The sequence below is a fragment of the Scyliorhinus canicula genome, chromosome 26 (genome assembly GCF_902713615.1).
Source record: "Scyliorhinus canicula chromosome 26, sScyCan1.1, whole genome shotgun sequence".
Classification (NCBI taxonomy): Eukaryota; Metazoa; Chordata; class Chondrichthyes; order Carcharhiniformes; family Scyliorhinidae; genus Scyliorhinus; species Scyliorhinus canicula.
Window position 1 is genome coordinate 18,224,567 of NC_052171.1, and position 27,152 is coordinate 18,251,718.

At 49.0% G+C, this 27,152-nt stretch overlaps 1 non-coding gene across 1 annotated transcript; it reads right to left on the minus strand.

The window, feature by feature from the left end:
- Positions 1 to 12,923: 12,923 nt before the first annotated feature.
- trnae-uuc lies at positions 12,924 to 12,995 on the minus strand. Its single transcript has one exon. It is a non-coding gene; the product is annotated as a tRNA-Glu (tRNA).
- Between the last annotated feature and the right edge of the window lie 14,157 nt (positions 12,996 to 27,152).

The window sequence follows — 27,152 nt, forward strand, 5'->3', positions numbered from 1 at the left end:
TCATTGGTAATGGGATCAGAAGTGGGAGTCAGGACTTAGGACAGTGGAATTGTAAGATCGGGGAGCGCAAAATGAGGGTGGGGTCCAGGGTTCAAATTCTCCTCGTCTTCCGTATCGCTTGAATATGGGAACATCGGCATGCCAGAGCAACTGGGAGGATCCTCCTTTCCTATAATCTTACGAGCTAGCCCTATTTGTCTGGTGAGAGGAGGTTTCTTATTGCCGAATTGCTTTTTATCATCTTGACTGTTTTCCATACCAAAGCTCACATTACAATTTTAAAGTCTCCCAATTTTTCGCTTTACCGTTCAGACACTCATTAATATCTCTTTTGCGGGCTTTATCTCTCCAACTCATTGTGATTGTTCGTTGCGTTAAGTGGACTGTTTTTTTCCACTGTAAAATTAAACAATTTGAAACCGGCATTTTTTTCTCCAGATTGCTTTTTTTTCTGCATCAATGCTATTGTCAAAGTTCCAAGTTCCCTGTGTTACCTACTGGCCAGATATCGTTACCTAATTTATTGTTTAAAGCAGCGCTGCAGCCAATCTTCGAATATTACGTTCTTGAGAAAGGGTTTCTAAACACATGAAAAATAGAGGGGAGTTGCCGCTAGTTTTGTCTAAAGTTTGTCCCATAATGTCAGTAAAATGTGCCCCTGGCAAAAAAACGCTCAAACAAAATTTCTGGTACCAAATCAAATTGGAGGGTCCTTGACCCCAAAAAATTATTGACAGGGTCCCTGACCCCAAAACTTATTCAAAGGGTCCCGGACCCAAATTTATTGACAGCCTGTATAAATCTGATGCGGATGAAAAACGAGATCAACAAGGTCCCTGACCTGCTGCTAATTACACAAAAAAAATGTACTCATAGTCAAATTTAGATTCGAGAACCGTCACCTGTTTAGTTACTTCCGACAGGGATGAGGGGTCGCAGCACAGATCCGAGAGAGAGAGAGACCAAGGTCAATCTTACCTTGTGCCGGCGTCCGTCTCTTTACTCCGGTCATGGCTTTGATCACTTTTTCTCAGTCCCTCATGGAAGCTCACTTCAGGATATTGGATTTTTTCTCGCAGCGCCAAATGTTGTATTTTATATTTTCCCCGCGTTTTGACTGTGATAGAGAAATTCAAACAGCATTCATTAGATAAGCAAAACTGAACTTTATTCACTAATTAGAACTGCTAGCAGAAATTGGCTGATACTTGGAGTCGGAAGGCAGTCAATTACAAACTGCGGAGTCCGTCCCAAGTCTGCGCTAGTACAGAAAAGAAGGCGATTCTTATACATTATAGGATCAAGATAACATGAATACAGCTTGGTCAGGAATTTGGTCAAAAGTAAAACATAAGTAATAATCGTTACCATGGCGGCACCTTGCTGACCGCCAGGGGACGTGAGTTTCATATTATTATCTTGTCTTTGTTTTAAGTAAGGGAAGAAGTTGTTTAGGAACAGGAAGAGATAGTTGTTCAGCTTGTTATGTATTACGACTACTTCGGGCTCCAAGCCTTATCTAGACTCTCAGAGTCACCCAGTTCCCAAGACATGCTGACCTCGGCTGTCTCTGTATTCTGGGCCTTAGGTTATATGAAAATCAGTTTAAATTCACTTGTACCAAGAAGACTTGACTAGTTTTCCCATCATGCCATTATTTGCTTCACACAATACTACACGCGCAGGTTCTGAGTGCACGACCAGGGATCCCGTCCGGGCCCATCGCCTTCCGTGGGTTCACTTTCAGGAAGGCCGATCTGACTTCGGAAACTGTGATGGTGGGTATGGGTGAATTATGGGTTGCTGGGGCACTCGATAGCGGGTTGTTGGTTACCTGCTCAAACCGAGCATAGAATGCGTTAAGTTCATCGGGGAGGGGTGCACTGCTGCCAGAGATACTGCTCGGCTTCGCTTTGTAGCCCGTTATGTTGCTTAGTCCTTGCCACAACCGCCGAGAGTCTGTCTGTAACTCTAGCTTAGTTTGATATTCTCTCTTGGCATCTCGGATGGCTTTGCGGAGGTCGTACCTGGATTTCTTGTATAGGACAGGGTCGTCTGCCTTGAACGCCTCAGATCTGTCCTTCAGTAGGGAGTCAATCTCGCGGTTGAGCCATGGTTTCCGGTTGGGGAACGTACGTACTGCTTTCTTTGGCATGCAGTCGTCCACACATTTGCTGATGAAGTCTGTGACGGTGGTGACATACTCATTTAAGTTAGTCGCTGAGTTCTTAAATATGGACCAGTCCACTGTCTCCAAGCAGTCACGTAAGAGCTCTTCTGTCTCCTCAGACCAGCACTGCACAACCTTCTTAGCTGGATTCTCTTGCTTGAGTTTCTGTTGTAAGCCGGGAGAAGGAGCACAGTCTTATGGTCTGATTTCCCAAAGTGTGGTCGGGGGATGGAACGGTAGGCGCCCTTGATTTTTGAGTAGCAGTGGTCAAGAGTGTTGTTGCCCCGGGTGGTACAGGAGATGTGCTGGTGGAATTTTGGCAGTACACTCTTGAGGTTGGCTTTGTTGAAGTCTCCGGCCACAATGAACAGGGCCTCCGGGTGTTCTGTTTCATGGTTGTTTATGACTGTGTACAGTTCATCCAGCGCCTTCCTCACTTCTGCCTGGGGTGGGATGTAGACCGCTGTGATAATGGCTGAAGTGAACTCACGTGGAAGATAGTATGGGCGGCACTTTATGGTCAGGTATTCCAGGTCTGGGGAGCAGTAGGTCGCCAGGGTCACCACATCCAAGCACCAGGAGGAGTTGATGAGGAGGCAAACCCCTCCACCCTTCGCTTTGCCTGAAGATGCCGTGCGGTCTGCCCGGTGAATAGAGAAGCCTTCAGGTTGTATGGCACAGTCCGGTGAGGCGGGGGTGAGCCATGTCTCTGTGAAACAGAGCACACAGCAGTCTCTTACTTCCCTCTGAGAGGTAAGTCTGGCGTTAAGTTCATCCAGCTTGTTTTCAATCGCTTGGACGTTTGCTAGGAGTATGCTGGGGAGAGGGGTCTTGAAACCGCGTTCCTTCAGTCTAACCTGCAGACCGGTGCGTTTCCCTCGCTTTCTCGGTCGGCGGCTGCTGCTGGATGATCCTGGGATCCGATGAGAGACGTCAGCCCTTGTGGAAGGTAGGTGGTTGCGTCTGGCAGGGTCCAGGGCGCTGGCGGGATCCAGGGCGCTAGCGAGTTCCAGGGCGCTGTTTACATTTCCGGGGTCGCGTCTGGCAGGGCCCCGGGCGCTGGTTGAGGTAGAGGGGTTGCTGGGGGGGTGAGTCTGCGATCCGGATGGGTCCCGGCATTCTGCGGGCGCGGGAATACCTTGCAGCGTGTTCGGGTCCTCGCGCGCAGTCTCCGTTGTTTTTGGGGTCCTGGGTCGTGGGCAGGGGCTTCCTGGGGCAGATTGGGCTAGGTCCCATGGTCTGTTCCCTTCCTGGGCGCTCCTGGGGTCGGATCTTGAAGTCGGCACAGTGGGGCCTCCATGTGGATTTTTCTTTCTTCCATCACCAGGTAGGTCGGGTTGCTGGGCGGGCGTCTCCGGGTCGGGTCGCTGGGCGGGTCTCTCGGGGTCGCGTTGAGCCGTGTCTTGCCGTCGGGGGTCGGGTCGGGAGCTCCGGGGACAAGGCCGGGCGATCCGGGGGCTTGCGTCGGTTGTTAGGCCGGGTTTGGAGCTCCGAAGCCCGGGTCGGCTCCAAATCGAGGTCGGGGCTTCACTTCCGGTTTGGGCCCGATCTTCTTCCAGGTCACGGAGGTCAGGTCGGGTCGGGTCACAAGGTCTCCAAGGGACTCGGAGGATCTTCAGGCCTGCAAGACAGGATAAAAGACAGAGGTTAGTAATAATGTTAGCTTTAGAATTAATTTTTAAAAGGTTAGAACGAGTATAAATAAAGTTAAAAGTGGATCTGTTGGGGAGAGCCTGCAGAGAGTCGCCTCGCTCCGGCGCCATCATCTGGTCATCATGAAGATTGGGGGTGAAGGGGTTTGTCCTGAAAGGGGGGGGGCTAAAGATGGGGGGCCCTCAGTGATCCCATAGCTGGGTATGCTCACTGGCAGGAGGAGGTGGTAAATACCCCGATGTCCGCAAGGATGAATGCGTATGAGGCAGGTTCACCCTGACGCTTGCGTGGTGGCGGAGAGGAGGGGGTGGGGGGGAGGTTTACTCTAACTTTCAATGAAATGAGGAACATTGCCTCTCGGAGGTCGATGGTTAGAGGAAAAGTGAATTTTAATTCCGGCCTAAGTGTGCATGCAAAAATGCCTGGATCTCACCCAAAAGGATGACGGGAAAGACACAAACAAACCTGTCCAAAATGCCATTTTGTGGGTGGACACTGCGATCTCCTGCTGGAAATGAATTGCCTCTGATTTACGCTCGTATTGGGAGCGGGAATCCAGAGGTGATTCACTGTCCCTTTCCATGCAAATTTATGTATGGGGGCAATTGCGAGAGATTCACTCGCAAAACCCTGTCTGGGAATTGGTATACTCTCAGTATACTTGGTATAAAAGGCAGAGTGCTCTCACCTCTTCTTTTTCCCTGCAGAAAGAACATAACTACTCTTGAGTGGTCCAAGAGCTGTTAATAATAGCTAGATGGTTGTAAGCATTGCAGTTAGCTATAAAACAGGGTACTTGAGATCCATTCAAGCATGAAGAGAACTAAAATTAAACAATCCAGAGAGCTTGCTGTATGCGATCTGTCAATCACAGAGTAAATGCAATTACAATTGATTTGAATGAAAGCCTTGCAGATCAAAGATTTGAGGGGGGCTAAATCCAGCTGATGTGGTGTTGACTTTCTTGCAATTACAGGTGCTGCTTCAGTGGGAGTAGTAATGTGTTCATTTCTGCGGATCACATGTCAAGGCCTTCGAAAGATGGCAGAAGAGATTCACTAGATTAGTGCCAGGATTGAGAGATGCAGCTATGTGGAGAGACTGGAGAAGCTGGGGCTGTATTGCTTTAGAGCAGAGAAGGTTAAGAGGAAATTTGATAAAGGTATCCAAAACCCTGAAGAGTTTTGAGAGTAAATAAGGAGTAGTGGGTAATTTATAAACAGATTAAGTAAGTGGCAAAAGAACCAGAAGTAATGATGGAAAGATTTCTCGACACAGCGAGTTGTTGTCATCTGGAGAGCACCACCTGGAAAGTTGGTAGAACTAGATTCTACCAGAACTTGCCAAAGGCAATTGGACATTTGTTTGAAGAAAACTAATCTGCTGTTATATGGGAAAAATATTAGGGTTTGGGACTGAGTTGACAGCACTTTCAAAAAGCCAGCAAAAGCATAGCAAGCTGAATGGACTTCTCTGAACTGTTGATGGTTGGGATCATTGTCCTTTGTCTTCTTTTTAAAAAAAATATTTTTATTCTCCTCCTTTTTCACATTTTCTCCCAAATTTACACCCACCAACAATAAACAATAATCAGCAACAGATATGTCAATCGCCATATCAATAACAACGATCCCATCCTCCCACCAACCGCGAAACATCAGCCCGCATGTTCACACAAACAAATGACAAAAAGGAATCAGTGATTACCCAAAGTCATCCTTAACACACACAGCCCCCCTCACCCCAACCCTCCCACCCATCCCCCCAACTAATGTTTGATGTTATCCAGTTCTTGAAAGTGCATAATAAATAATGCCCATGAGGGGAAGCCTCCAAACTTCCCCTCAGTTCAAACTTAACATTCTCAAGGGTAAAGTATTCCAACAGGTTCCCCCCGCCATGCCAGGGCACAGGGTCGAGAGGCTGCTCTCCATCCCAGCAGGATCCGCCTTCGGGCGATCAACGAGGCAAAGGCTACAACATCTGCCTCCGCACCCGTTTCCAACCCTGGCTGGTCCGACACCCCGTACATGGCCTCCAGGGGACCCGGGTCCAGTTTCACCTTGGAAATTATCCTAAAAACCTCCTTCCAGTAATCCTCTAGCTTTGAACAGGACCAAAACATATGAAGGTGATTTGCGGCACCCTCCGCAACGCTCACACACATCTTCTACTCCTTCAAAGAATCGGCTCATCCTCGCCCTCGTGAGGTGTGCTCTGTATACCACCTTCAGCTGTATAAGCCCCAACCTTGCACATGAGGTGGACGCATTTCATCTCTGGAGCACCTCACACCAGACCCCCTCCTCTATAACCTCTTCCAACTCTTCCTCCCACTTTGATTTGATCCCTTCCAGTGGTGCCGTATCCTCGTCCAAAATAGCTCTGTACACCGCTGACACTACCCCCTTCTCCAGCCCCCTTGTCGTCAGCACCTCCTCCAGCAATGTGCAGGCTGGTTCCTCCGGGAAGCTCTGTATCTCCTTCCTAGCAAAATCTCAAACCTGCATGAATGTCAAAATTTCTCCCCAGCCCATACTTCGCTTCCAGCTCCCTCAATCCTGCAAACCGACCACTAAGAAATAAATCCTTGAGCATCTTAATCCCCTTCTCTTCCCATTTTCGAAAACTTCCATCCCACCTCCATGGCTCAAATCTGTTCTTCCCCCGAATCGGCATTTCCCTTGACCCTGCCCCCAACCCGAAGTGTTGCCGAAACTGCCTCCAGATTTTCAATGAAGCTATTATTACCGGACTCCCTGAGTATTTCCCTGGAGCTGTCGGGAACGGCGCTGTTGCCAGTGCTTTCAGTCCCGACCCCCTGCACACACTCTCCTCCATTCTGACCCACTGGGAATCAACCCCTCTGATCCAGCTCCGCACCTTCTCCACATTCGCCACCCAGTAGTAGTACATCAGGTTCGGGAGACCCAAACCCCCTGACTGCCTTCCCCTCTGTAGCAGCACCTTTCTCACTCTGGCCACCTTCTCTCCCCATATGAACGAGGTAATCCTTCCCTCCATCTTCCTGACAAAAGCCTTTGGCAGGAAAATCAGTAGGCATTGAAAAATAAACAGAAACCGCGGCAACACATTCATTTTAACCAACTATACCCAACCCGCCAATGACCAAGGGAGACCATCCCACCTTGCCAGATCGGCTTTCACTCTCCCCACCAAACTAGTGATGTTGTACCTGCGAAGCCTCCCCCACTCCCGGGCAACCCCCAGATACCTAAAGTGAGTCCCTGCCCTATGGAATGGCAACCTCCCCACCCCTGGCCGAGACACCAAAATACTCACTCTTGTCCAGGTTCAGCTTGTACTCCGAGAACGACCCAAATACTCGCAGTAACTCCAATATTCCCCCTATCGACTCACTTGGTTCCGACACGTATAACAGCAAGTCATCGGCATATAAGGACACCCTATGCTTTACCCCCTCCAGCCGCACTATTCCTTTCCATAACCTTGACCTTCTTAATGCGATGGCCAACGGCTCAATCACGAGTGCAAACAGCAGGGGGGACATAGGACATCCCTGCCTCGTCCCACGGTGGAGAGAAAAGTATCTCGAGCTGATGTTGGTTGTGCGGACACTCGCCTTCGGCTCCTTATATAATAACTTTACCCAGTTCACAAATCTTGGTCCAATCCCAAACCGCTCCAGAACTGCTATCAGGTACCCCCATTCTACCCGGTCAAACGCCTTCTCGGCGTCCAATGCCACAACCACCTCTGTTTCCTTCCCTTCCGCCGGTGCCATAACGACGTTCCAAACAGTCCTCATGTTCGAAAACAGCTCCCTTTCACAAACCCCGTCTGATCCTCACCTATCACCTTCGGGAGGCACTCTTCCAGCCTACCCGCCAGTAACTTCGCCAATACTTTTGCGTCCACATTCAGAAGTGATATGGGCCTATACGACCCACACTCCGTCGGATCCTTATCTTTTTTTAGCAACAGGGAAATCGAAGCCTGTCCCAAGGTTTGTGGCAATACCCCCTTCCCTATCCCCTCTTCAAACATCTCCACCATCAGGGGTGCCAGCTAATCCTTGAATTTTTTTATAATATTCCACCGGAAACCATCCTTCCCCGATTGCATCCTCCCAATCGCATCCTTTATCTCCTGCTCCACTATTGCTCCTTCTAATGTAGCCCTGCCCCCCTCCCCTAGCCTCGGGTACTCCAACCCATCTAGAAATTCCTGCATCTCACAGTCTCCCCCAGGTGGCTCTGACCTGTACAACCTCTCATAAAACTCCTCAAAAACCTTGTTAATCAGATCCGGAGCCACCACCAACTTCCCTGCCCTATCCCTCACCTGAAGAATTTCCCTTGCCGCTGCCTCCCTCCGGAGCTGACCTGCTAACATACACCCCGCCTTATCTCCGTGTTCATAAACTGCACTCCTTGCTGTCTCAGTTGGCGCACCGCCTTCCCGGTGGACAGTCGGTCGAAGCTCATCTATAGTTCCTTCCTCTTTTCCAGCTTCGCTGGGTCCCCATCTTCTGGATAACTCCTATCTTCCTCCAACATCTCATCTATTATCCTCTGCCGCTCCAACCTCTCCTCTTTGTCCACCCTGGCCTTAAACTAAATCACCTCCCCCCTCACCACTACCTTCGACACCTCACCCGTAAAGTTGAAACCTACATCTTCCTTAATTACCTTTTCAATTTTCTCACAGAACCCTTGGTCCCCCAAAAGTCCCACATCTAAATTCCACTCTGCACCACCCCTTCTCCAGTACCATATCCACCCAATGCGGAGCATGATCTGACACTGCAATTGCCAAGTATTCCGACCCCTTCACCCCAGCCAGCAAAGCCTTTCCCACCACAAAAAAGTCGATCCGCGAGTATACCTTATGGACCGCTGAGAAAAACGAGTACTCCCGTTCCCTTGGGTGCAGGAACCTCCAAGGGTCCACCTCTTCCATTTCCACCATTAGCCCAGCCAGCGCCTTCGCCCTCTCCTGATGAGACCAGCGAGCACGGCCGTGATCTGTCCAGCCTTGGCTCCTGCACCGTTTCAGGCCCCCCCCCACTATCAGCTCATGTGTGTCCAAGTCGGGAATGGCCCCAAACACCTTCTTCGTAAATCCCACATCGTCCCAATTGGGACCATATACACTTAACAGCGCCACTAATCTCCCCTCCAGCACCCCGTCACAATCACATATCTACCACCCTGATCTGCCACCACCTTCTCCATCTGGAAGCGTACCCTTTTGCAGACCAACACTGCTATCAAATCCTTCCATCAAATCCAGAGTGAAACACTTGGCTAACTCAGCCCCTTTTAAGTCTCACCTGGTCCTTCAACCTCAAGTGAGTCTCCTGCAGCATTGCCACATCGGCTTTCAAACTTTTAAGATGCGCAAGCACCCTTGACCTCTTGACCGGACCTCCTAACCCTCTCACGTTCCACGTGACTATCCTGACTGGGGGTCTCTCACCCCCCCCCCCCCCCCCCCCCCCCCACCTTTCTTATCCACCATCATCATACCACCGGGCCTTGCTCCATAAGCCTGACCCGTCCCTGCCCATTGTTAACATCGAACCACTTCCCCCCCTCCCCAACCCCCCCCCCCCCCCCCCCCCCCCCCCCCCCCTACATTTCCCCCTGAAAGAACGGGCGCGGTTCTCCGACCCCCACGCTGGGTGGGAGAACCACGGGAGTGCCACGCCGCCCCAGCACCCGCAAGCGATTCTCCCCCCCCCCCAAACGGCGTGCCATGTTTCACGACAGGCTGCTCGGAGAATCGGCGCTCGCTGTTTCTAACAGGCGAGCAGCGATTCTCCGGCCCGGATGGGCCGAGCGGCCTGCCCAATCCGACGGGTTCACGCCGGCGCCAACCACACCTGGTCGCTGCCGGCGTGAACAGCGCACGAGCGCTGCGTGTACGGCCTGTGGGGGTGGGGAGGGAGGATCGAGCACCAGGGGGGTGCTCAGTAGGGGTCTGGCCTGCAATCGGTGCCCACCGATTGGTGGGCTGCCGTCTCTAAATGACGCACCCTTTTTCTTCGCCGCCCCGCAAGATCAATCCTCCATGTCTTGCGGGGCACCCGCGGGTAGGATGGCAACCGCACATGCATGGGTTGGCGCCGGCCAACCTGTGCAAGGCGCGGGTGACGTTATTTAAGTGCCGCCAGCCGCGTCATTTATGCGGTGCCACTTTGACGTGGTGCCATGGCCCGGCGCGCGAAATTGACTCAGCGCCGCTCCTAGCCCCCTGGGGGTGGGAGGACAGGGGGCGAGGAGCGGCCTCCAACGCCAGAGTGAAACACTCCGGTTTTCACTCCGGCGTCAGCACTTAGTCTCCCGTTGGGAACATTGTGCCCAACATCTTCCAGCATTCATCCCTTCCCCCCTCTCGCTCGCCTCGTAGGTCCATTGAAGCCTGCTATCCAGGCTCCAACGTCCGCAGCCCTTCTCTCACCTCACCTCTGTTCACTAGCTGACTTTAGTTAGCTAGCACGGGTGGCTCCCCCGCCAAGATATATCGTCCCCTTCCACCCAGTCCCAGAGAAAGAAAAAAAAACCAACAGTCCAACCCATACAATTCACTAACATAACATTTAACCGTCACAACACGGAACGCCAATCAACCCACCATTAACTTGAACTCTGTAACAATGCAAAGAGAAGCAAATTACAATACACATCAGTAAAAATAAAGTTGCAGCATATGTACATTTTCCAGCTGCTCAAACACAGTCCACACTCTCTTCCAGTTCATCCTTTGTCTTCTAGCTGAATGAAGTTTCTCTTACTCTGTGAGTGAATTGAACATTGCCTGTCCAAAGTTTCTTTCAAACAATTTACTTGCAGCTATTTATACTTAAGACCTTGTGGTAAGTACATTATTTTCTGGACACAGGCTATTGGTCATCTGACCCTGACAACATTCTTACTTGAAGCATTGAAAATAAGAGCAGGAGTTGGCCATTTGGCCCCTTGAGCCTGCTCTTCCATTAAATATGATCATGGTTCATCCTTTATCTCAACGCCATAATCTCACGCTCTCTCCTTCCTCCTTGACACCTTTAATGTCTAGAAATCTATCTATTTCCATCTATTCAGTTACTTGGCCTCAGCATCCTCCTGTGGTAGAGAATTCCACAGGTTACATCATCATTGACATAATTGTCTAACTGACATTACCATTCACCCTTTACTCGACATCTCCCTCCAAATATAATGTCCAGAAACTATTCTACTATTTACATTGCATTCCTGCCACCTGTTAACCTGATGTATTCTTCACAATTTCAATCCGATTCCTACCTCCCACCACCCCTCCAATTCATTTCTGCCAAAGGCATCTAACCCCAGCAGTGTTGTTAGTTCTATGTTCCCTTATCTTCTTCTTGAAGGGCAAACACATTGGTGGAGTGGGACGGCGGTTTCTCACGACAGCTGGATCCTGGGCTGTGACATACGATGACCTGAATCTAAAGGCAGTGGAGACAAATCAAGAAAAAAGTGATTGAAGGGAGAACCCTCCAGGACCTGAGCAATCATAACCCGTTGGAAAGGAAGACAAATAACTGAAATTCTCTCTCTCTCTGGTTTTCTGTGTTGCACACTGGGGAAAGATGAAAGAACCAGCTTGAAAAAAAGAACTTTCAGCACCGATGAAGACCTTTGCAGCTGTATCATTCACCACTGCTGTGACAAGAGAAGCATCCAACACCTGAGTCGTGAAAGAATGAAGGCAGACGAAAATAAGAATGAAAAAGATTCTGAAAATGCTGTTAAATAGAAGGAAAGGAAGCCCGACTGCTCTTCGGGATTTTACTTTCAGTATGTCGATATTCCATTTCCATAGTTTGCTTCAATGTGAGGCTGCTCCATTGCAGACAATGGGATCTCAGGATCAGCAGCCAGAATGCACCATTATCAGGGCTGCAATAACTTCTGGACTGGGATCCAGAGGAAATCCCTGCAAAGTACTCTGGCCTGCAAGCTTGCTTGAAAGTTCAATTTCAGCGACTGGTACTATTGCTGCAAGAGTCTCAGCAGTAGTAGGAAAGACGGCGAGTGTCAGGACTCCTTCAGATAGTTGTTCTGCAGCCAAGACTCATGTCTGATGCTGGGAAAATTCCCTTAGATGCTGTACAACATTTAAACACTCCTGTACTGCAACATGTTCACTTACTTCAGTTACATCATTTCTCATGTGCGAATCCCTTCTGTGGCTTGGCAGTGTTGTATGACTGCAAATGGCTGGGTTTTCCGTTCAGCATTCTCTTTGAGGTAATTAGGCTTCTCCAACTCTTGCTTAATTTCAATATGTTCAAGCTCCATTTGATGTTCGACTTTAAGTTTCTCTAAGCTACTCGTCAGCTGTAGAAGCTCTCTCTTTTTGGGCCTCTACTTCATCAGGGAAAGACAGCTGGAGTGCATCTGTGCCTTGATGAGATCCAAGTGCAAGCTCCAGCTAAGATTTCCACAAAAATAATAACCTCTGCACTTTCACGATATGTTTCATTCAATTTGGAGTTCAGCGTTTCATTATCCCTGGATAGTTTTTTTTCTGGCTGTTGGCAGTTATGTCATCGGTGAGCTCGATGAAATAAATAGACAAATTCACCTTCTTAATCACCTTCTTCAACAAAAAGAAGGTTCTTCTCAAAAGGCTTTATGACAATTGGCAGTGAAGTCAAAAAGAACCTCTTCTCCGTTTGGATCGTTTGCCTCTGCTTTGGCTTAATTCTCTTGAAGTCGGTCCCAGAAGAGCCCTCATAGAACATCGAACATAGAACAGTACAGCACAGAACAGGCCCTTCGGCCCTCGATGTTGTGCCGAACAATGATCACCCCACTTAAACCCACGTAACCCGTATACCCGTAACCCAACAATCCCCCCGTTAACCTTACACTACGGGCAATTTATCATGGCCAATCCACCTAACCCGCACATCTTTGGACTGTGGGAGGAAACCGGAGCACCCGGAGGAAACCCACGCACACACGGGGAGGACGTGCAGACTCCACACAGACAGTGACCCAGCCGGGAATCGAACCTGGGATCCTGAAGCTGTGAAGCATTGATGCTAACCACCATGCTACCGTGAGGCCCCGAACAATTCCCTGACCGGGAATCGAACCCGGGCCACGGCGGTGAAAGCGCCGAATCCTAACCACTAGACCACCAGGGAAGCCGGTCAAATGTTTTTTGTCGAGAAGCTCATTTGACAATGGTCGGTGTCTGGGTTTCCGGCTCCGCGAGCCTGTCTCCGATGAGAAGCAAATCTTTCTTCAATAACGAGTGGTTCACTGCGCAGTGAGTCAATTTCAATTTCGACTGCATTTTGGAGTTTTCCCAGTCCGCGGAACAACTTTGGAAATTTATTTTTGAATGTTGCTGAGCTGTGATCTTGCATTACCTCATCCAGTTTATATTCTGTTCTGCGTCCTTTGACTGCCAGAACTGCATCTTGGGATTTTGTATTTCTCCAAAGAAATCATTCTGCTGAAATAGTATATTTGCAACTTCTTGGACTCAAAAATTACTGGAAGTTTGTCCAGCTTTCATCCTTTAAATTGTGCTTCAGATCTGCAGATTAGTTTAAAATGTCTGGCCTTACCACAGAGAAAGCATTCAGCTGGGCATTCTTCACAGAGATCCTGATTTTCGGAGCCATATCTTCATACTGTAGTCACAACTACTGAGTCTGTATAAGTCGTTCATGAATAAATCAACATATTCACCTGGCCTCTGGCTCTTTTTTACTAAAACTTGCCCTTTCGATGATTACATTCCCACCACATATTAACCTGATGTATTGTTTTCAGTATCCATCCAACTCCCACCTCTCACTACCCCTCCAATTCACTTTTACTAAAGGCATCTAACCTCAGCATTGTTCTTAGTTCTATGTTCCCTTATCTTCATAGATAGGATGCAGAGGTCTCCTCAACTCATTGGGCGAAATCTAATGCCGCGCCACACTTGACTCGTGACGCGACATAGCTGGTAAATCTTGTGAGAGGCTTCTCATGGGATTTATCTGACGTTCCGATCGGGAGCCCTCCCACAATTGGCGGGATCTAAATTTGCATATTTAATTGTGCAGTGGTGCACATTTGAATATGTATGCATCGGATCTAACCAGCGCCGAGGAGACCCCCTTGGGGACCAGGCAGAACCACTCTTGGAGAGGTCACCCAGGCAATCAGGGGCCCCGAGTGGTTGGCCTCTGGGTAGGGAGGCACCCAGGAATTGCTGATGCCACCTGGGAACCTTGGACCGCCAGTCTATCACACTGGCAGTGCCACCTGGGCACCCACTCTGACACCACCAAGGTGCCCAGGTGGCACTGCCAGGCTGGCTAGGCCATGGTACCAAGGTGGCATTTTGTCCATGCTCGGGGACTGGGCATAGGGGTGCTCTGTCCTTAAGAGGTGAGGTGCAGGGGGTGCGACGACCCCCCCCCCCCCAGCAGGTATGTTGGAGGGTTTCGGGTTGGGGGCTTGAGAAATCAGGGTGCCTTAGTGCAGGAAATGAAGGCGAGTACGGGGCCTTACCCTCTGAGGCCCGAAAGAATATAAGAGTCCCGTTCGATAGCGGGGTTGTTCCCTGCATTGCAGGTGCTGGGTAATACCCCGCTAAACCCGACCACAATGCGGCTCTGTGAATTTTTTCGTTGAATCGCAACCCTTGTCTTGCCTGGACATCATCAGCTCTTCACACAGTCACAACTTATGTTTTTGTGCCTTCTCCTGTAAGCCCCAAACTGTTTGGTATCTTTCAGACATTCTCATTGTTGTCCTTGCTGTAGACCTTTGGTGCGTTTGAAGGCCTATGAAAGGGTGTTCAATGGTGGTAGACATCGCGAGTCCCTGTCCCCTATGAAGGAACATATTCTTTTTGTTCTTCTTATTTATGAAGTCAAACTGGCTCTTCATCCATGGGTTGTGCGCTCAGTTTTCTTAAACTGTGGCTGCCAGCACTCCCACCATGGCTCGGATCATTGTCCTTTATTTATGTTGTTTTTCTAACTGGATGAGTCTTCTCTTATCCTCTGTGTGACTTGGACATACTTTGTATTAAGTTTTTCTTAAACTATTCATCAAAAAATATCTGGATCTAAGAGCTCATGGTTAAATACATTATTCTCTGGACACAGACAGTCGGTGTCTCGCTACCTTGAAGCCTCTTGGTCATCTGATTCTTACATCATTAACACCATTGTCTAATTAACAAAACCATTAATCCGTTACTCTACAGTTAACAGTTGAATGATTTAACTTCAAACAACGTAAGCTGCGGTGGCTGTTATGGAGGAAAATGCAGAAATATTTTTGCACACATCAAAATCCAACGAAGATCAATGGCGAAGATTAATGGTTGGTAGTCTGTTTTCTGTGGTGCTTGTTATGGGTGCAATACCATTCAGAAAACTCTGTGCTCTTTCTCATGGTATCTTTCTGTACATTTGAACTCAAGTTTTTCAACTTCACTGCCATGGTGGTACATTTCAAAAGGTTTCTACAATTGGCTCCATCCGTCCAGCAGCCAGAGATCCCAGTTGAAAATGAACCCAAATATCTCACCCGAAGAATAGCAATGCCTTCTGCTAATGCAGCACTCCTCAGTATTGCACTGAAAAGTCAGATTAGATTATGTTCAAATCCAACAGTGCAGTATGAATCCATGACAAACAACAACATGCATCCAAAATGTGTCTTCACTAAAATATCCCAAGGAACTTCACAGGAGCAGCAAACAACAACATTTGACACTCTGCCACATGAGAGATCGGAGGGTAGGTGGCTAAAAGCTTGGTCAAAGAGGTTGATTTCAGGAGTGAAAGAGAAGTGTGAATCGGAGAGCTTTCGGGAGGTGGGGGGGGGGGGAGGATTTAAGAGTGGTCAGACGTTCAAAGGTGTGTTGGAACAATTAAAGATGCAAGTGCCTAATAGGCCAGCAGAGGAGAACAGGGACATCAGAGGTTGTAAGGGATGGAGGAGTTTTCAGAAATCAGAAAGGGTTAGGCCATGGAGAGATTTGGAAAAAAGGATGTGAATATCAAAATTAGGCTTTGCCAAACGATGAGGCAATTTAGATCAACTCGGATGCGAATGGTGGATATTCATGCCTCGGTACGAGTTTGAATACAGGAAGCAGAATTTTCGATTAGGGAGCCAAAGAACCTCTGATTCAGAGACATGATTAACCCACAGTTGTAAATTGAGTTGCTGGCGGCACGCTAAATTTATCCAGCCTGCTATTTTTACATAATTGTTGGACACTACTTACACCACTTGTGCTGCTCATTGGCTGCACATATCGCAAGTGGCTCGTGCAATTTAAAGGTAACCCACAGCTCTTCAAGGGAGGTGCATACTGTGATGGGATTTCAGCTAATAGAACATAGAACATAGAACAGTACAGCACAGAACAGGCCCTTCGGCCCTCAATGTTGTGCCGAACAATGATCACCCTACTTTAAACCCACGTAACCCGTATACCCGTAACCCAACAATCCCCCCATTAACCTTACACTACGGGCAATTTAGCATGGCCAATCCACCTAACCCGCACATCTTTGGACTGTGGGAGGAAACCGGAGCACCCGGAGGAAACCCACGCACACACAGGGAGGACGTGCAGACTCCACACAGACAGTGACCCAGCCGGGAATCGAACCTGGGACCCTGGAGCTGTGAAGCATTGATGCTAACCACCATGCTACCGTGAGGCCCCTAATGTTATTGCTGGACAAATCAGATTCCAGGATCTGACTGCAGACACCATAACATGCAGCTAAACTGGTTTGAACCCTTTTTTTAACACAAAAATACAGAAACACAAAATTAAGATTACTTCAAGCTATATTTATTCCTGATATCCACAAAAACACTAAAAAAAAATACTTTGAAAACATCTCTATTTCCGAACAATACATTGTGCTGGCAAGAAATAATGGGATGCTGCACGACAACACATTGAAGAATGAACGTGCACGAGGGTCAAGTGTGGGAAATGTCCAAAAAAACAAGAAATATATATCTCATGAGGAAGAAGAAAATACCAAAACCTGAACTGTAATTAAAGTCAACACAACTTTTTGATTAGTAATTAATGTTCTGTCAATATTCTTAAATCATGATGATTCCACCAGACTAGACCACTTGCGACATTGGAAACAGAGCTCTGTCCGACTTCTGGCTGATCCTCTTGATATGACCTTGCATTGCTCAATGGGAACTCCATTCTTCAGCACAGGTGACCCTTACCTTGACGAGAGCAAACAAACTGTCTGGAGAAAGAAATTGCCGTGGGCCTTTTTTTGTTGTTGTTCAAAGCACAATTACATTAACAATAGCGTTGATTGCAGGTGTCTGTGGAATTGCTTTAAAAGGATGTGACACAGCTTGTTGTTCAATAAATGCCCCAACAGACTTGTCATTCATTTACATTCTGGTGCTGCTTTCTCACTTCCTCCAAATGAAGACAGGATTATTTTCTAGTTGGCAGTGTGACAGTGACCTGGGGGCATGCCATTGAATCTTGGAGTGCAGCTTTGAAAACTTCAATCTGCGCTGAAGCGCTGAAGGATTTTCAACTGTCTCTTAAAGTAACAGTTCCATTGTAACACTTCTCGATCTCTGAAAGATTGAAGGTTCTTATGTTCCATGCTGACGAGAATGCCCTTTCTTCACAAACTGCTTCATCTTTCTGCTTCTATTTTCAACCAGCACGATGCGTTTATGCTTCCCAGTTGACACGGCTTTGAACAGGATCCAACCATATTGAGTTTCCTTATATCTTTGGGCTCTGATTTGGACTCTGCAGCTGAATGAATGTTCTGTCTTTGAACTGGACGTCTCAGTCTGAGCCAATGTGGGGCATGGACTTCACAAGTCAACACCAGCTGTCACAGACCGACTCGAGTCAAACTGTAAAATCATTCACCCATCTTGGTTTTCCTGCTCCCCACACCCATCCCTATGACACAGTTTCCTTCTCTCCCTTCCAATACTCACTCTCTTTCTCTGCCAAGCTCCCAGTTTTATTACCCAATCTCCTTCTCTCCCCTTAGCTGAGGAAATTCAGACAATTGTTTGCGTCTCAGAATCCACGTTTCAAGTGGGGACATAGGTTGCTGTGTTTCTGTCCAAAGGAGACATACATCTCTTGTCAACAGGAAAGAGGTGAACTACATAAATGAGTAACTCAAAGTGAAGACCAGATGAGATTAAGAACATTAGAAAGGAATGTTCCTGCAAAATTCAAAAGAGCTAAAAGGACACCAATCGTATGCTTTTATTAACTGACTTTGCAAGGTTCACAGAAAGGATATAAAGGCATGAGAAAATATGCAGAATAGATTTACCAGAAGGATGTAGGAACTTAGAGGTTATCAGCTGGAAACACTGACCAGGCCGGAGCACTTTCTCCTGGAAAAGAGAAGGATGCGAGGTGACCTTGAAGAGGTCATTGAGACAATGAAAGGGTTTCACACCTGTTACGATCCCAGTTGATGTTATAACTGAACGGGAAGATTCCAGAATGGAACCCTGGCTCAAAAGATCATGGGTAGGATTCTCCGATCCACCAGCCGTGGGGCGCGATTCTCCGCAAATGCGGAGAGTCGTGAAGGCTGCCGTGAAACTGGCCGTGTTTCACGGCAGCCTCCGCGCCCCCTCCCGGGACCCGATTCTGCTCCCTGGTCGGGGCTAGCAGCGGGGCCCCGTGAACCTCGGCATCGCAGGCTTAGCGAACTTCAGGTTCAAGGTTAACAATGGCTGACGCAAACGATGACGTCAGCCGCGCATGCGCGGATTGGACGGCTCCAATCCACGCATGCGCGGATGACATCATCACGCATATGCGTGAAACCCGCGCATGCGCGGGCCGTAATGCCCCTCAGCCGCCCCGCGGACTGATCCAGTGGGGCGGCAGAGGAACAAAGAGTGCGCGGGGTTCGGACCCGCTGCCCGCGATCGGTGGGCACCGATCGCGGGCCCATGCCACCCTTGGCACGGCCGTGGTGCGGCCGTACCAATCGGTGGCATGGTTCTCCAGAACGGCACTTTGCAGCCGTTTTCACGAACTGTGAGAGCAGGTGTGTTGGAGTTCGTGAAAACGGCCGTAAAGGCCTGGGAAATCGGCCCAACGGCCAGGGGAGAGTCGCTGCTCGCCGTAAAAAACTGCGAGCAGCGATTCGTGTCGTGGGGCGGCCGTGGGGGGGGAGGGGGGGAGAACAGCGGGAGGTCGGGAAAAATGTCGGGAAGGCCCTCCCTCTATTCTCCGACCCGTCGTGGGGGGCGGAGAATCGCGCCCGTGGTTTCCTGGGCATCGCGCTCTCGCCGGCAGTGGAATTCTCCGTTCCCACCTGCCAATAGAGACTTCCCATTGTGGCCACCCCACACTGCCGGGAAACCTGCGGCTGCAGGTGCGCTCCCGGCACAACGGAAAATCCTGCAGCCTGGGAATCCCGTTGCATAAATTTTAGTTACATTTTTTAAACTTAAACATGCAGCAACAGAGACAAAGGACCATTGATTAGTTTTAACAACAAGAAAAAAAACTTGCTTTCAGGGAGTCCAGGACCAGTTAAGTGTGGGAGTCTCAGTGTTGGAAGGCGAGGTTAGGCTCAGGGGAATGGGAAAGGGGCTTTCCACAGTAACTTCATTGCAGTGTTAATGTAAGCTCACTTGGGAGAATAAAGATTTTTTTTTTTTTTTTTAACATAAATTTAAAGTATACAATGATTATATTTTGCAATTAAGAGCACGGTGGCCTAGTGGTTAGCACTGCTGCCTCACGGCGCTGAGGTCCCAGGTTCGATCCCGGCTCTGGGTCACTGTCCGTGTGGAGTTTGCACATTCTCCCCGTGTTTGCGTGGGTTTCGCCCCCACAACCCAAAGATGTGCATGATAGGTGGATTGGCCGCGCTAAATTGCCCCTTAATTGGAAAAAATAATTGGGTAATCTAAATTTATTTAAAAAAAAAAAAAAAAAATATTTTGCAATTAAGGGGCAATTTAGCATGGCCAATCCACAGACTCTGCACATCTTTGGGTTGTGGGGTTGAGACCCACGCAGACACGGGGAGAATGTGCAAACTCCACACGTACAGTGACCCAGAGCCGGGATCGAACCCAGGTCCTCAGCGCCGTAGGCAGTAGTGCTAATCACTGCGCCGTGATCAAGATTATTGGGCACAATTCTCCCATGCTGCGCCGTACCGGAGAATTGATATTTACGCCATTTTCCCACGCGACGTCGGTCCAACGCCGTCCCGCCATCCTCCCAACCGGCGGGAGCCGAAGACCCGATGGCGTGACCCCAGGTCACGCCATTGCCGTTCACCGCTGCAAAATTAAATCGTCAGCCAGTCACACTGGTATGGAGTGGGGAGGGAGGTGGTGGGGGGGGGGGGGGGGGGTGTGGTGTGTGGTGGGGGTGGTGGAGTCGGGCAGGGAGGGAAGGGGGAGTCGGGAAGGGAGGGAGGGTGGAGTGGGGAAGGGAGGGAGGGGGGAGTGGGGAAGGGTGTGGTGGGGAGGGAGGGGGGAGTGGGGAAGGGAGCGGGGGTGGGAAGGGAGGGAGGGGAAGTGAGCGAGAGGGGGAGGGAGGGACGGGGAAGGGATGGAGGGAGGGGGTTGGGAGAGAGGGAGGGGGAAGGAAGGGGGGTGGGGTAGGGAGGGAGGGAAGGGGGTGAAGGGAGGGAAGGGGGAGTGGGGAAGGGAGGGAGTGGGGAAGGGAATGGGGAAGGGAGGGAGGGGGGAGTGGGGAAGGGAGGGAAGAGGGAGTGGGGGTTGGACTGGGCGGTCTGGGACGGGCAACGACAAGGCCAACGAGGATGGTTTGTGTGAGGGAGTACATGGAAGGGGGAAATGGGGTTGGGGACTATGGCGGTGTGGTCCTGGGTTGGGGGGGCCCAACGGTTGGCTGCAGGATGGAGAAACCCCGATGGAGTGCGGCAGCAGGAAGGTGGCGAAGACATTGTACCAAACCGGCGTCATTAGTGATGCGGAGGCACGGGCTGAGGGGTGCGGGAAACGGATACGGTGGCGGGTGGAACGGTGCATGTCTGATTGAACAGTGTGCAGGCTGCCTGGGCACCCATTCATTCAAAGGGCCCTGGCTGCCGCGTGTCAAAGCGCCCAACAAACAACCATCCTTGCCTCTCCCTCCCATACCAACCTCTCCCCCCCCCCACCCCCCGCCTTCAAGTGCATAATGTTTTTGCAGCAGCCGTCGATCTTCACCACCGTGGCGGCAGCGGCAGCCATCAGTTGGCCACCCGTCGCGTGCGAGGAGGTAGGCTCATGGAGGGTGCTGCAGAGGGAGTGGCAGCGGAGGGCCCCATGCCAGGTGCTGCTGCTGCAGGCCACCATGCCCGACCAGTCCACGAGAAGGCGGAGGGTGCAGACCACCCCCACGACTCCAGCCGGGAACAGAGCGACGACACAGATCCTGAAGGGTTATCTGGGGACGAGGACGATCAGGTAGTCGTGCCAAGGCGGCAGAGGTGTGCCATGCGTGACCGAGTGTACCGGGACCGCATCTCGTACGAGGACATAACGGAGGTGGCATGCAGGAGGAGACTCCGGATGAGCCGTGGGACGGTCACACATATATGCGGGCAGTAACCGATGGCCTCTACGCAGTCGCGGGACGGTTCATCAACTTCCCGGAGGACCACGCTTACCAGGCTGCCAAGGCATCGCAAGTCATCAAGGTGGCCGGCCATACCAATGGTACAGGGCGTCGTGGATGGTGTTCATGTCAACCTGCGTGCACCACCGTGGGACAGGGACGTCTTCATGAACAGGAAGGGTGGTGCAGTGTCAGGCGTTGGGGTGGTGAGGGCGGTGGACTGTGGGGTGGTGCAGTGTCAGGCGGTGGGGTGGTGAGGGCGGTGGACTGTGGGGTGGTGCAGTGTCAGGCGTTGGGGTGGTGAGGGCGGTGGACTGTGGGGTGGTGCAGTGTCAAGCGTTGGGGTGATGAGGGCGGTGGACTGTGGGGTGGTGCAGTGTCAGGCGTTGGGGTGGTGAGGGTGTGGACTGTGGGGTGGTGCAGTGTCAGACGGTGGGGTGTGAGGGGGTAGGTGGGGACAGAGATGGGATGACGGACTGCATGCATACAGTGGATTCTCACTTGGAGCTTCGCCTGCGACCTGGCACGGAGCAACCTCCCGGCTGGCGGCTCCCCCCGGCAAGGTCCAGTGCCCTCTGCTCGTAGAGGGTCAGTGGGTGCAGCTCGGGAGATCCCCCTCCGGTTCTTGCACGCTCCCGGAAATTGTGCGCTGTCTTGCCCCTGGGGGGGGGGGGGGGGGGGATAGAAGATGGAGCACAGGGTTTGACGCACATTGGCAGGACGCACGTATGAACGCAACTTTATCACATGGAGGGGACACACCGACCCACGCCATGGCACCTGCCTGGGGCGGGGGGGGATCCACATGTATCCTTGGCGCAGGAAGTAGTTGAGGCCAAAACACTGTGGGTGGGATTCTCCATCGGCGGGATTGTCCGCTTCGCCGGCAGTGCATTCACGCCCGCGGATTTCCCAATGGTGTGGAGGTGCCCACGATGGGAAACCCCAGTGGCCGGCTGCTGGCACAGAGGATCCAATTGCCAGCGAGGGCGCGCTGTGCCAGAATTTTTTCAATATTTGACACTTCCCCCCCCACAATTTTTTGCTCTCCTTGCTCAATTTTGTACGGCCTGGTGTACACATGCAGAGAAAGAGTGTATCCGTTTAACACCTCATCGCAAGGTTCCAATAATGCAGGCCTCCATTTGTGCTGGAATCTCAGACTTGAAAAATGGTTTGAAGTCTTGGAGTGAGGAAACCCCGACCACACCACGTGCCCTTTAAACCACCTTCGTTGTTTTTTGCCTTGATGCTCACCTGTAACTCTGTAACCCGAATTTTTCATTCAACCTCAATTTATGTTCATGCTCAATCCCGCCTGAACTCAATCGCATCCTGTGAATTTCACTCAGCTGTCTATTTTTGTGCTTGAGGAAACCTGCAAGTTGAAGGCTCTTGTGAGCCCTTTCCAGACTTATGGAGATTGTGCCTGGCATGATGTTGTGTGCAAGTTCAAATGGAAGCCAGCACTTTGGATTGCCCTTGAAGGCCAATTCCAATAACTGCTGGCTTGGTGCTGATGTGTATTCAGCAGATTTGTGACTTTCCAAAAGGAGCCACCAAATAAATCCAAAGCCAATGAACCAATTCCAAAAGGCATGGAATCCACCCCCATAACTTCTGTCACCAGCACAGTATGGCTCGGGGGGGGGGGGGGGGGGGGGGAGAGGAGAAAGCAGAGGACTTAGAATGAACAGGGGATAGGTAGTGTTCACAGGAGTGTCATTCTGCATTCCTTCCTTGAAACAATTTAATGATTGAAGAGCCTTCCTTGAAGGGATTGATGTCTCTGGATATGAGTGATGTGAATTAACATCCTAAAATATACTGTTATTAACCCAGGGGTGAGTCAGAAGCATCTATTAATTCAACTTCTTCAGACTGGTTCTGTTATCTGTTCAAATGAGGATCACTGATGCCATTGGCACTCACTGATTCAAGAAGTTCCCATAAAACAGAACAGGATTATTATTATTTCCCTCTGCTGCATTTCTCAAAGGGGTTCCGAGAATCCAACACTGCAAGCGAAATTGGCATCTGCATAGTCGTGAATAAAAAAGCCTATTTCTGGGAGACAGGTGAAACTTCAACTAACTAGCACTCATGTTGTAAACCACCCGGGTTATTCTCTCTTCCACCGGGCAGCAGATACAGAAGTTTGAAACATGCACTAACAGTTTCAAAAACAGCTTCTTCCCCGCTCTTACCAGACTCCTTTATGAGCCTCTTATCAACTGAGCTGATCTTTCCATCTTCTCTATGAATAACACTACGCTCGGTATGCTTCACCCGATGTCTACGCCTATGTATTTACATTGTGTATTTATCCAATGTCCTCTGTTTTTCATGTATGGAACGATCTGTCTGGACTGTACACAGAACAATAACTTTCACTGTACCTTGGTACATGTGACAATAAATCTAAATTTAAATCAAAGCAACTGATCAAGGTATTGTATACAAAGTGTTCAAATATTATGTAATCCTTAGATTAGCATTTGGTTACTTATATCACAGCTGAGATGAAGATAACATTTCCCCACCTCCAAAGGTTCACCTTGATTGGCAATTGGTATCAATATGTTCAGCATTTGCAATTTTGATCACACTGAGTGAAAACATTCAGAAAGAAGTAGTTGGTTGGAAAATCAGGGGGAGTGAGAAAAACCTTGAGAGATTAGAAAGGACAAGCTGTTATAGAAAGATATTTACAGCTTGACGGATAAAACTCGTACCACCGGGCAAATGAGAAAGGCATTTCGAGCACTTCAGATTTGGCAGAAATGAGGTATGTAATTTAGCCTGGATGGAAAATAAATCTTCAGGTAAAATGCTCGATTATATTCATGAGTCTAATCTGTTTCAAATTGTGCTATGGTTAATCTTTTTCGCGAATAGCATCTTTTTGTTTGAATTATGGTATTTTAAATCATACTACGGAGCGTGAAGCAGAAAATTCATTTCAGGTCTGTGTATAGCTTACAGTCACAGACCCTGCGCTGGTTGATTTGCAAATTCATCGTGGACTGTATCGCGGATCACTCCAGTGCAGATTAAGCAGTCAGATTTGATCCTTACAGCTGGTCTGTGAAGCTGCAGCATTTTCCTTTATGAACAATATGAAGCTCCCCTGCAGAAATCAAACTGGACACTTCTACAAAGTAATTTGCATTCAAACAGAATGCTGGAAACAATGCCTTTGATCAGCCTGTCTGTCACCAAAAGAAAAACACAAGAAATGGGACTTATTCCAGAATTGCAGTCACGATATCAATTTCTGAATTTTCCCGCACCCCATTGCACATTTATGGGTTGCATTCCGCTGCACATTCACTTCTCTAAGCACAGCAGCTACTTCATTTTCGTTCTTCCCCTTTCTCAGCCCCACTGGTAATTTCTGTTTTCTTGAACTGTTGCCCATTTCTCAATCCAAGATAAGGAACTTGTGAAAACTGAGAAGCTTAGAAGAGGGACAGGGAGCAGACAGTTCAGATTTACCGTAACTACTTCACACAAAGGTTGGTAATTGTGTGGACAGACTGCCCAAGGAGATGCTGGAGGTGGAGTGTGTCAGCAAATTCAAGAGGCAGCTGAATAGTTCTTTTGTGCGAGAAGCGATTAAAGGATGTCAGAGATGTTAGACGGTATTATATACGGTTATGTTACAAAGCCTGGTGAAAGATGTGAAAGATCGATAGTATAATGAACCCTCAGAGGAAGATCAACAGTGGTTATTGGATTCACAGTGCATCAGAATTTCAAGGTTACGACTGCTATATTTTTTTTATCTTAGGTGCTGGTCAGATGGGCCATAATAGGGCTTTGCTTCCAGCACATTCCTGCATTTCAACGTACTGTTGAAACCATAACTGTGAAATACCGGTGTCAAGAAGCTGACAAGATCGGGTTAATTTTTTACATGTTGCTCCAGAATAATCTCCACTGATTTCATCAAACAGTATACTTGAGCCAAGTGTACAACTGGTGTTGCATCTGACCCTGTCAGCCTCTCAACAGCTGGTTTATAGTTGACCCCATTGGTAATACATTGTAGGTTTGTTTGGCTTATTACTTACCAAATCAGATGACTCGAAGGGGCAGACTGCCTGATTTGCCTGGTCTTCCCTCCACAGCTGGTTTTCAACAGCAACATGGCTCCATCAAACGTTGAAGGCCAAAAACTGTTGATGACAAAAGAATAATGAGATGCTCGTGTAAGCCAAAAGCCCCCATTTGTGGACAGCACCTGGTCACTTGTCAAGTATCATTTCAATAATGTTTTTTCGAAACATAAAAACATTGAAAATAGAAGCAGGAGGAGGACATTTGGCCCTTCGAACCTACTCCGCCATTCACTATAACCATGGCTGATCAAGTTGGATACTCTGATCCTGCCTTCCCCCAAGTATCCCTTGATCCCTTCAGTCCCGAGCTATATCTCATTCCTTCTTGAAATTGCACAACGATTTGGCCTCAACTACTTTCTGTGGTCGTGAATTCGACAGATTCACCATTCTCTGGGTAAAGGAATTTCTCCTCACCTCAATCCTAAAAGGTTCACCTCTTATCCTCAAACTATGACCCCTAGTTCTGGACACCCCCACCGCCGGAAACATTCTTTCTGAATATACCCTGTCTAATCCTGTTAGAATTTTGTACGCTTCCATGAGATCCCTCCCACTCCATTAAATATAATCCGAACCAATTCATTCTCTCCTCATATGGCAGTCCAGCCATCCCAGGAATCAGCCTGGTAAACCTTTGTTGCACTCCCTCCGTGGCAAGAACATCCTTCCTCAGATAAGGACAGCAAAACTGCACACAATATTCCAGGTGTGGTCTCACCAATGCCTTATACAATTACAATGAAGCATTTCTCTTCCTGTACTCAAATCATCTCGCTATGAAGGCCAACATATCATTTGCCTTCTTTACTGCTGTACCTGTGCGCTTACTTTCAGCGACTGGTGCATGAGGACATCAAGGTCTCACTGAGATTCTACCTCTCTCAATTTACACCTATTCAAATAATAAGCTGACTTCCTATTTTTGCGACTGAAGCGGATAACCTCACATTTATCCACAATGTACTGCATCTGCCATGCATGTACCCACTCACTCAGCCTGTCCAAATCCCACTGAAGCATCTCTGCATCCTCCTCGCAGCTCACCCTCCCACCCAATTTATATCATCTGTGAATGTGGAGATAATACATTTAGTTCCCCCAGCCAAATCATTAATATATAATGTGAACAGTTGGGATCCTAGCACCCTGATCCGTGTGGTACTCTACTATTCACTGCCTAAAAATCAGAAAAAGACCCATTTATCCCAACTTTTTGCTTCCTATCTGCTAACCAGCTTTCTATCCATCTCAAAACATTACCCGTAATCCCCTGCGCTTTAACTTTACGTATTAATCTGCTATGTGAGACCTTGTCGAAAGCCTTCTGAAAGTCGAAATAAACCACATCCACCTGTTCTACCTAGTCATCTTCAAGTAACTCTAGTAGATTTGTCAAGCATTATTTTCCTTTCGTAAATCCATGCTGACTTTGTCTGATTGCATCACTGCTTTCCAAATGCTGTGCTATGAAACCCTTGATAATGGAATCCAGGTTGTCAAAGGGATAGGGAGCATGCAGTCGGGGAAGGCGCCGGGGCCGGACGGGTTTCCGGCGGAATTTTATAAAAAGTATT